Source organism: Pistacia vera, unplaced genomic scaffold, assembly GCF_008641045.1.
Source record: "Pistacia vera cultivar Batoury unplaced genomic scaffold, PisVer_v2 Contig70, whole genome shotgun sequence".
NCBI lineage: Eukaryota > Viridiplantae > Streptophyta > Magnoliopsida > Sapindales > Anacardiaceae > Pistacia > Pistacia vera.
The window spans coordinates 83,008-95,560 of record NW_022196557.1 but is presented as its reverse complement, the minus strand read 5'-3'; positions in this window follow the sequence as shown (position 1 = coordinate 95,560).

The following is a 12,553-nucleotide window of genomic DNA, read 5'->3' as shown; positions in this document are numbered from 1 at the left end:
ATCTCTATCAGTAACAATTGTCTTAGGCACCCCATGCAAACGAACCACTTCTTTAAAGAACAAATCAGCAATATGTGTTGCGTCATTTGTTTTAGAACATGCAATAAAATGAGCCATTTTACTAAACCTATCAACAACAACAAATATGCTATCCTTACCACTTTCAGTCCTTGGTAATCCTAAAACAAAATCCATAGATATATCAATCCAAGGTTGATTAGGTATAGGTAAAGGGGTATACAAGCCATGCGGTCTAACTTTAGATTTTGCTTGCCAACATGTAATGCATTTATCACAAACAGATTGCACATCATGCTTCATATTAGGACAATAAAAATGCTCACCTAATATATCTAAAGTCTTTAGAACACTAAAGTGACCCATCAAACCTCCCCCATGACTTTCCCTAACAAGCAACTCACGAACAGAACAAATAGGCACACATAATTTATCTTTCTTGAATAGAAATCCTTCATGCCTATAAAAATCACCAAACGCACACTTATCACATGCATTCCATACTTGGCTGAAATCAGAATCATTGGCATACAAATCCTTAAGCAATTCAAAACCAAGTAATTTAGTTTGCTATGAAGTTAGTAATATGTATCTTTTAGACAATTCATTAGCCACAATTTTTTCCTTCCTTTGTTTTTATTTGATTACATAAGGAAACATTTCTATGAACTCCAACCACTTAGCATGTCTTTTATTAAGCTTACCTTGGGTCTTCAAGAACTTCAAGCTCTCATGATCGGAATGAATGATGAATTCCCTCGACCACAAGTAATACTGCCATGTTTGAAGAGTTCTCACTAATGCATAAAGCTCCTTGTCGTAAGTAGGATAATTTAACGCTACCCCACTTAGCTTTTCAATAAAATAAGCAATTGGTCTGGAATCCTGCATCAAAACAGCTCCTATTCCAATCCTGGATGCATCACATTCTATCTCAAAAGATTTATTAAAGTTAGGCAAGCACAACAAAGTTGCATTAGTTAGCTTATCTTTCAACGTTTTGAAAGCGCGGTCATGCACATCATCCCACTTAAAAACAACATTCTTTTTAACATGCTCATTCAAAGGTGCAGCAATAGAACTAAAATCTTTAACAAATCTTCGGTAAAAACTTGCTAAACCATGGAAATTCTCACCTCGTTCGCATTCTTAGGTGTAGGCTAGTCCCTTATTGCCCTTACCTTTTCTTCACCAACACTAATACCCTGCGAACTAAAAAAAAATCCAAGAAACACAACAGATTCCATGCAAAATGTGCACTTCTTAAGATTAGCATACAATTGGTGCTCCCTCAACACACTAAACACAACATGCAAGTGTTTCACATGTTCATCCAAATTTTTGCTATAAACTAAAATATCATCAAAGTAAACTACCACAAATTTCCCATGAAAGCACGCAAGACATGGTTAATTAACCTCATGAATGTACTAGGTGCATTAGTTAAACCGAAAAGCATTACTGACCACTCATACAATCCATATTTAGTTTTAAATGTAGTTTTCCATTCATCTCCCTCTTTCATGCGAATCTGATACTAGCCATTCTTTAAATCAATTTTAGAAAATAATTGAGAGCCATGCAATTCATCAAGCATATCATCTAATCTGGGGATAGGATGTCTATACTTTACCGTTATCTTGTTAATAGCTCGGCAATCCACACACATGCGCCATGTTCCATCTTTCTTTGGGACTAAGAGGATAGGAACCGAACATGGGCTGAGACTCTCCCTTACAAATCCCTTTTGTAACAGCTCATCCACTTGCCTTTGTATCTCCTTCATTTCCTGGAGATTAGCTCTATAAGTAGGTCGATTTGGTATGGCGGAACCAGGTTTGAAGTCTATTTGATGCTCAATTCCTTTTAGAGGAGGTAATCCATGGGGAATCTCCTCAGGAAATAGGTCTTCAAATTCCTGCAATAAAGACACGACAACACTAGGCAAAGATGAGTTAAGGTCGTTAGTAGAAAGATAAACATCCTTGTACATAAGTATAAGTACTTGCTACCTCGCCATCATTACACTCTTAATCTCATGTTTTTCAGCAAGTACACTCATTCTTTTATTTTTCTCTCCATGTTGCTCACTTTTCTCTCCATTTTTCCTCTCGACCTCACTTGCTCTCGCACTCTATTTTCCTCTTGCTTACACTGTTGTTTCTCTCTCTTTTTGCACTCTCTTGCTATCCTAATCTGGTTCTCATAAGCTTGCAAGGTTTGAAAGGGGCTAATACAACTTTTCGGTTGTTCATTACAAAAGAATAACGATTTTTGTACCCATCATCCGACACCCTCCTATCAAACTGCCATGGTCGGCCAAGCAATATATGACTAGGATACATCGGTGCCACATGATGCCTCAATCTCCATTACATGATGCCTTACTAGGGGTTAATCTTGGTTTGTGTGTAGTGAGACGATTAATTGGTGTTAATCGCGATATTACACACTGTCGGTATGATAAGGAGCCTACGGGTCACACACATAGAAAATAATTTAAGAACTAGTTTATAAGAAGGGCGTTTTCATCTTTTTAGGCAAAAGGGTATTTTGGTAATCTCACAGTGCAATTAAATTTGCTGAGGTCGTAGCCTTTATTTAATTTGATATTAAAATTATCTAAGTGAGATTACGTTTAAATATGTGTTCGCATATATTTAAATAAATTATCATTATTGTTAAATATTAATATATTATATATATATTAATTGAATTTAATTGAGATAAAGATAATTAAAATTAAAAGTATCTAAATGGGGCTGTTTGGATACAAGGGGTGCCTAGGTTAGTACCCAAGCCCATTCCATGATGGAATAGGGCAAAGTGTGCACAATATAAGTGCAACACTTTGTGAATTAAAATAAGTTTTTCATTCAATCATTTAGACCAAAAATTCTAGCCCCTTCTCTCCCACGCCAGTTTGCCTCTTTTGCTTGAATCAAATATCTTTTGATTTCTTCTTGGTTCTTAAGGCTAAAGAGGGTCTAGCAAATCCCTCTTTAGTTCCTAGGGGTTATCTTCGTGTGGACTTCATTGATTTGATCCTACTCTTGGGTTGGTAGCGAAATCCGTTTACAGACAAGTTGGAGGAGTCTCCAAATGTGCGTATGATTTCTTAAACTCTAAATTGATTTTTCTGCAGATTCTAATATAATGTATAAACTGTAAATTTGTGCCCTGATCTTGGTTCTAAGGAATGATCTATGATGTAAATAATTTTTGTTTTCTGCCGCCATGTATGATCGTTTACTAACAGTCTTAGCATCATTGAGCACAATGAGCAGGAACTTACTGTGAGCTTGCATTCTTCACTTCTTTCATGACAAGTTTTTTTTATATACTCATTATTTCAGTAACAATAAACATGACATGGTTTTACAATTTGTAGTTATAGAAATGATAATAAATTTAGTTTGAGTTTTTTTTTTTTTTTGTTTCAATATTAGTGTCACGTTCTAATTCATTATTGTGAATCATTTAATTTAATTTGTACATCCTACGCGTTAGTTGTCAGTCATGCTTAACTTTAATTAAACCTCTAAAGTAATATAAGATATATAAACTATGAGTAAACGACATTTTCCTACCCAAGGTTTGGCAAATCTGCAAGTTCCCACCGCTGGTTTCATAAATTACAGATTCTCACCCTTAGATTAATAGAAAACTATTTAATCTAATAGTTAAAAGGGTAAAACGGTCATTTAAATATGAAAATTTCAAATTAACCCTTGACTTCTCAAATTCACCCTACCGAAAAATTTTAAAATAACCCTTGACTTTTCAAATTCACCCCATCAGTGATTTTAAGCTATTCCGGCCTGTTCTCGATGCAGTCAACCTCTCTTGACACCACCATTGCAATACCCTCAATCCTTGCATCAAAACCCCAAACTTCATCACCTAATTGAACCCCTCAATCACCGATCATCGCTCATAGTTTCAGTCAGCGTTTCATCCAAATTTCGATAGGTCCTGGCACTGGAAATCACCCCAACACCACCAATAACATCACTACCTTCCCCCCATCAAAACCCCTAACATCGCCAACTGTAATTGCCCGCCGATTGCTACCGCCTCTCCCTTAGGTTTTCACGTTTTGTTGCACCTTTCCAACCAAATTCTGGCACCCCACTGAGGTGCAATTGGGTGGAAAATTTAGGAGTTTTGGTGAGGAGGATAAGCAGATGCTAATGGTGGTGTCGGGGAGGTCCAATGGTGCCAGAATCAAGTCGGATTTTTGGCTTCGTCGGGATCCTCTGGGGGTTATTTGAGAGAAATTTGAGATGTAGGGGTTATTTTAAGAGAAAAGTAATAGTGTTAATTTAAGGGGGAAAATCTGTAATTTATGAGACCAGGGGTGGGAACTTGCAGATTCGCCAAACCTTAGGTGGGAAAATGTCTTTTACTCTATAAACTATTTATACAAACTATTTTTTACAAATTGATGTGATAGTCTTGTCATGTAATTTTTTTTAATTATTTAATTTATTTTAATTTTAAAATCATCTAATAATCTAAAAACAAATTAGTTTGGGGCAGTTTGGATCTAGGGTAAATAAGATAACAGGGGTAATCTTCGTTTATGCAAGATTCCTATGTTTGGTTTTGTAACACCCCCCTCCAGCCGGGTACCCTCTAAGTATTCCATTAGGATGGAAAAATTAGAGAATTCACGCCTGGAAGGTTGTGTATTGTAAAACGTAAATCCTGGTTATTAACATGTACTATATGAAAATAAATAAATAAAAACTTCTCCTCTCATTTATATCACTTTCTTAATCAACCTATCAAGACATGACTATATATGAAAAATATGGTTTAAAGAAAATAACAACATCAATTGTTTTAATAGCGGAAGCAAATATAAAATATCTCCCATTATTTATAAGCAAAACATATTTACTATTTCATGAAACTTAGATTATAAACATTAAACTATATACATTAAATTCAAAAGCAACATCCTTTATATAACATTATAAGTCTAGCTAGAACAAAACATGCATGCCCCACGCCTCCTTGACCGCCACTCGCTGTTACCGCTTTAACCATTACCTGCAAAACATGGAAACTAGGGGGATGAGTGCTAATCACTCAGTAAGGGTATCGATCATTTAACCCTATGTAACATTCTTAAACTTAGGAAGCATCTTATTTACTTGTACATGAACCAAACATTTATAACATAAAAGTAATATAACATAGCATATTCAATCCATATCATAATGCATAATATAATTCACGCAATGCTTTCCTTTAATATTCATGAATAATGCACATCAATGTCATGCATGTATAAATAAATTTTTCTTTGAAAACCTTTTACTGTTTACCGATCGGACTAAGCTGAGGCATGGATTACGGAACCTTTGGCCAATGAGCTAAGCTTAACTTATAACACAGTCCCCATGGTCATGCACGCTATGGACTGTTCATTTCTTTCGGTCTAGACATGTGCATGAGTGAGCTCAGGTTCCCCATAACATGCCAACATTTTCCATAACATTTACAAATCATTTTCCTTCACAAAAATGCATGTCTATGTACCTTGGAAGTATTTTGCTCAAACTTGGGATCAAGTCCCACTTTTTCATCATTAATATGCTTGACATGCTTTATTCTAAAAAAAAAATACACTTTCCATATATGAACATATCATTTCATCATGGCCATATTGTGGATGCATAAGATATTCATCAAACATATCATACTTAGGCTTGTATATACACACACAAGCTCATAATTAGGTAATACATAACATATTCCACATAACCTCCATGGTCATTCATTACATCAATTATATATGCTCATACAATCACTAAAAAATCATAAGGATCACTCATTCAAATACACTTCAAAACTCTTTAAGCATCATTTCCGTACTTGGAATCAATCATTCTGCCCAGGTCAGATTCAAAAAGGCATAACTTGAGTTACACACATCGGATTGATATGATCCTGGTCTCGTTTTAAAGCTTAGAGACAGGGCTACAACTTTTATGTTTAGGTCTCAACCCAGTTCAATCGTTAAGATGCCCAAAAATCACTTAGAAGGTCACGGCTGTGACAGGGCAACCAGGGTAACATGCCTATTTTAGGGCTTTTCCTTACCTATTTACTTCCACTTACTTCCTAACCTTTCCTAACCATTCTCCCCTGTGAAAACATGTTAAATGATCAATAATAACCTCCCTTGTAATATGTAAAAAAAAAAATCATGTCACAACTAATTCCATTGATTGTCATCAAAGTTCATTGTTTTTACAATTCACATATAAATCCATCAATTATAGCATCAAACTAAGCTCAATTGCTATTGTGTGACAATAATTAAGGTTCCCTAATACTAACCCTAGAAACCTAATTCTTATTTCCTATTAAAGTAAAGGAAGGTGTCCCTTACCTTATGTCAAGAAACCACACTCCTTTGCAAATTTCCTCCTCCTTATCTCCAATTGACCCTTATCCCTTGGATGCATCGGTGGGGTTTACAGGTTTGCAAGTAATAATATATTACGATAATCTTTTATTGCAAATAGTGTTTATTGTTGGTAATGCGGGGGGTAATCTTATTACCATGTTAGGGGTTGTTATTAAAACATTACCGGGGTAATATGATTTTCTACCAATTTTTCCCTTAATTAAAAACCATTTAGGACACAATTGCCCTTAGATATCTACCAAATAACAATTACCCAAGTCCCCAACATTTGAGAAATTAGCTAAAACACCCCAACCATAAAAAAAGTTTAAAAGTTAACAAAATACCTCCAGCCACCCAAGACCACCGCTGGCCGTGACTCACCACTGCCGGCTGCTGGCGTCAGTCACCGTAATGGTACACAACCAGTGGGATCTGGCCAGTTGTGCACTGGTAAGGCCTTTTCCGACCATGGATCATATGGAAACTGCCAGATTTGACGTTTCTATGGCCATTTCACCGTTTTTCGGCCATGGATTTGTGATCCATGGACATTTCAGCTTTGTTGGCACACTGTTGGCCATATATAGCCAGTTGTGCACCATTCCGTTGACTACCGACGGCGGCTGGCGGTGGTGGCTAACTGCCGGCAATGGCTTAGGGTGGGTGAGGGTGTTTTTGTTAAGTTTCAAACTTTTTTTGTTGCTGGAGTGTTTTAGCTAAATTTGAAATGTAGGGGGTTAGAAGAAATTATTTAAAATAATAATAATGATAATAATATATTAATATTTAAAAAGGCGGGCAATTTAGTAATTTATATAAATACCGAACAATTTATTCCTCTCAACCAAACATATTAACATAACTATTGATGCAAAAATACACCAACTAGAGTGATCTAATCCACCAATTAGAGTGATCTAATCTACCTTGACAGGATCGAAACTGATATGTGTGTGATTACAGATAACCAGCAATGAATAAACAATAAAATGCGGTAAAATAAATGGCAAGAAAGTTTTTAAAGTGGTTCAGCGAGTTAAACTCTCCACTGTTTTTGTATTTGCTGTGAGAGTTTACAATAACAGTCTTAGAATAATTTGCTAACCCTTTTCTCATCGTTAGAGAAGGTTTATATATAGATTTTGTACAAAGGAAAGAGCGAAAATAAAAAGATTACAATTAAGTTTGAAATGCATCTCCGATATTCTCGCGATTAAGTGTTGTGATTGCGTAAAGATTGCTGTCGATCTGATCCTTTCTGAGATACCCAGGATATAAAGTTATCAGAGAATTGGTTGAACAATTGTAAGGATCGGTCGCGACTAGCTTCTGCTAGGTCAAGCTATAACTCGACGAGCTTGTGCTGGGTCGGACAATTGGTAGAGTCGAACTGGTTCTAGATCTAGCTATAACCTCGCGATTATTTGAGCTTGACGGAAAAATCACACACAATAATAACATACCCACCAATTTATTCCAACCAACCAAACACATTCCCTAAACATTCCTAATAATCTTCAAGATAATCTATATTTTCATTAATATAACAATCCCAATAATACAACATTCCTTGAACCAAATGCACCCCTAAAGTAAATGATCTTAATTATCTCTCTCCAAGGTTGGTAAAAGGGGATTGTAATTTCTAAACCTCGTGCCTATCCGTAAGAAATCTAATTAGACTAGGTTGTCTTTGAAATATTTTTTTAAGAATTTATATCTAGACAATTCAAAAGTTAACTTAAAATTAACTTGAAAATGATGTTTTAGTAATATTAAAATTTGAAAATAATATAATATGCCCAAAAGAAACAAATAAGGTAGCGTTTGGTTTAGGGAATGTTATATTATTGAGGAATGTTGTATTATTGGAAAGATATATTACTAGGGAATCTTTAGAGAATTGTGTTTGATCGGTTGGAATAAATTGATGGGTATGTTATAACAATATGTTTGGTTGGGAGGATAAATGAGTGGGTACGTTATGTAGATTACTAAATTGCCCTAATTTTAAAATAATAATATAATATTATTTTTATTATTATTTTATTCTATTATTTTTAAATTATTTCTTTTAACCCCCCTATATTTGAAATTTTACCAAAACACCCCAACCATATACAACTTTAATTTGTAGCAAAGTCACCCCCACTCACCCCAAACCACTGCCGGCAGCCACCACCACTACCGGAAGCCGTTGTAATGGCGCATGACCAGTCGATCAGGCCTAATCCGACCAGATCTGGCCGTGAATATGGTCGTTTCACGGCTAGATCTGGCCGTTAATATGGCCATTTCATGGCCAAAGATGTGGCCGTGAAAGGGCCATAGATTTGGCTGTGAAAAGGCTAGATTTTTGGCCATGAAATGGTCGCCGTTTCACGGCCACATCTATGGCGTTTCACGGCCACATCTTTGGTCGTGAAACGACCAGATCTGGTCGTTTCCGGCCATGGATCACAAATCCATGGTCGGAAATGTCCTTATCGGCACACGACCGGCAAGATCCTGTCGATCTTGTGCCGATATGACGACTTTCCCCGGTGGCCAGCGATGGTGTGCAAACAAAGTCCAAACAAAGAACTGTCTTAGAGAAGCCCGGGATGAAGAGACAAACCAGCTTGGAATTATCAATGAACATTCACAAATTTCTTAGTATATATAACAAAACAAAATTATGTCTAAGCCTTTTTCTGTGCACTTGTTTAATTTCTTCATTTTGATTTTCATTTTCAGGGGAAAAAATTAACCCCACCATCTGCCCCAAACACTTCAAATTAATTAATTTATGGAGCTACTCACATCAACAAGTGCAGGAGTGATTGTTGTAGTAGATGCCAATAGAAATAATTAAAAAAAAAAAAATGTCGATGCCCTTGAGTGGGTTATTAACCATGTCGTTCGTCCATAGACAAACTACTTGGAGTTCTTCAAGATTTTGGAAAGAAGAATTACTCTGGTTTCCCATTAATTAGCAATATCGGCAATTTTAGTATATGTATGTTACTCTCTCTTTTTTCTCTTAAATCTATAATTTAATCTCAAAATTTCTTTTACATCTCCAACTTTAATTTAGGCTTCTTGCAACAAAATAATTTGTCATTATAAATATTAAATTTGTGACCATTTCGTTAAGGTGAGGAATTGTAGTGGTCATTAGGTTAATCACATTAAGCTCGTACTCTTAAGTGTATGGTAATGAAAGAATGTTTAGTCATGATAACCTAATTATTTATTGTGACAATATTAATTTGTCACTTTAAACTAGTTTATTGTGTAATTATTTGTAACAATAGAAGATAGTTTTTATTATTACAAGTAATATTTTGTTACAAATGATTTACATTTAAAGATCAAATGATAAGTTTTATAGTGAGAAAATCATATATTGTGACAAAATTGATTTTGTCAAAATTGTGAATAGTAACTAAATTATTTGCTCATAATTTTAATAGTAATAGAAATTTATTTGTTATTGATTTTATTATGACAACAATTATTTTGTCACATATTTGTTTATATAATAATATTATTTGTAAAAAATTGTATAGTGACAGAAATAATTTTTTCAAAAATTTAATAGCATGACAAATAATTCTTGATACAAATATTTTTACTTGACAAATTTTTATTGTCAAAATAATATAGGCGTGACTAATATTTTTTGTCACTTCTAAAGTGTGATGAATCTTTTTCGTGAAAAAAATATTCAAGTGAAAAAAATAATTTATGTGGAAATTAAAATCGTGATAAAATATATTTATCAAATTTTGTTAATAGTGGCATAAATATTTTTGTTAAAAATGTGAAAAGTGTAGTGATAAAAATTTAAGTCATTAAATTTTGAGACCTTATATAATTTTTTGTTAATATTAAAAGTGACAAAAGTATCTTGTTAATAATTTAAAAGAGTAACAAAAGTTATTTTATAACAATTTAATCTGACAATTTTATATATACATCTCGCATTTAATAAATAAAATTATAAATAATTGCCTTTTTTTTTTTTTTCCCCACAATAGAACGTGCATTTTTGTCATTATCAAAACTATGAATCCATATATCACGTTCAACTTAAGATGAAATTATATTAAAGAAAAATTTATTAAAATATATAAAATCAACAACATTAAAATTTTAATGCCTTTAATGTACATTTAACACATAAAAGCTAAAGATAGTCTACTATGACTATTTTATTGATAAAAATATGAAACCATCCGTGTGTTGATGATCTCTTCTTGATCATTTTTTGCAGTCTGCGAAAAAAAAAAAATCAATAACCTTTATATTATATTACATTAATTACTAAAAAGACTTTTAATTAAAATATAATTTTCTTTATTACGTTCATTATATCAAAAAGTACATGAAGAAGAAAACTAAAAAATTTATTTGGACCTATTACTTAAGATATGATTTTACTTTCGGGGGGAATAAACCATCTCATCCACTCCTTTGTTGGCTTACAATTCATCAACCTTTGACATAAGGTTTTTTGTGAGATTCTTGTTAAGCATTGATTATTGTCTGTTTATTTTGAATTTGCTCATGCTGATCTTGTATTTGCTCCTTCAATTAACCATTTCTTTGTTCAAATTCGATTTTTTTCAACATGTAAAAGAGCCTTTAATTTTGAACTTCTATTTTGTTTTACCCCCAAAACTTTCTCTAGAATTTCACATCCAATCGTATCAATACACTCCTCTATCGCTTGTGAGTGAATCACTTTCATTTGATTCTATGAAACACACACACACAAAAAAGATAATAATAATAATTTATAACTACTCTATAATTATTAAAGAGAGCCTAAAAGTAATCCATGAAAAAAAAAAATAGTATAGTTTGAAATTACTTACATAATTTTCTTGGGCTTGTGGGCGGAGCTATGTGCCGTCATTCTTTCGATGTGTTTCATAGTAAACCTTTATTTCAATAGGTTCCTTATCTCTTTCTTCTACACGTTTTTCCAAATTTTCATCCACAAATCTCTCTATATTTTCATATATTTAAAATTGACATTTAAATTATATTAATTGAAATTCAATATAAAAATAATATGATAATAAATATATTATATAGATATATAAATTTATGTTAACAATCACAATTTTTAAATTTAAGTACTATTGGTGGATGCCCATATCAAAAATCATGTCCCACGAAACAAAAACAATTTAACATGCAGTTACAAATATATCCAAAGCTAACGTTATGACAATAAGTAGTCTCATTCTCTAGTCCCTATGTCACCAATTATAAATAACAAAAACAAATGCATCGGCAATTAAAAGTACACCAAGAAATTAATCATACCATTTGATACAATAGTTGACAATACGACTTTGAACCTGTGGTATGTGGAATTTTCACCTTCCCTTGATTGCTTGTGTTTGCTGTGCTTTGAGCCTACACATAAAATTTACATTTAATGATTATATTGTGCACTTTAAAGTATTGTAGAATACATTTATTGACAATTATAATAAAAAAGCAAATTTTTACCTTAAATTCTTCAGTTTCAAAATGGTCACATAATATACCCCAGCCTTCTAATTTCATATGATTAGGTGGATTTGCACGTGCCCCCTCAGGTGAAGAATACATGTGGTAATGCATATGACAATGATATTTATATGTTGCAAAATGCTTTGCCATGACTTTCTCAACTACCCTCTTTGTAAGTGGATCACTTTTAGATATATTAAATTCACTCTACAAATATTTTATGTAAATATTAGTTATTATATAATATTAAAATCTCTACCAATAATTTTTTATTAAGAAAAATAAAAAACTATTGACATATCTCACCTCAAGTTTGTACCAAAGGGGTTTTTTATCTATATCAGTCAGATCTTTCCAATGAAGTTTAAGTATTGGTGCATACAATCGAGTGATAATACCTACTTCCATTTTAAATATTTTTTCAGTTGGACCAACAGGCAGATGTTCTCCTTGTTTAATTATAATTCCTCCAATTTTTTGACCCTCTTTAAGTCGTTTCTTAACTTCAAATCCTCTAGCCACACCACAACCCCTTTTCATCGTTATTGATTAATTTATTAAACAAAAATTAATAAATTACAAATGACGGTTTATATA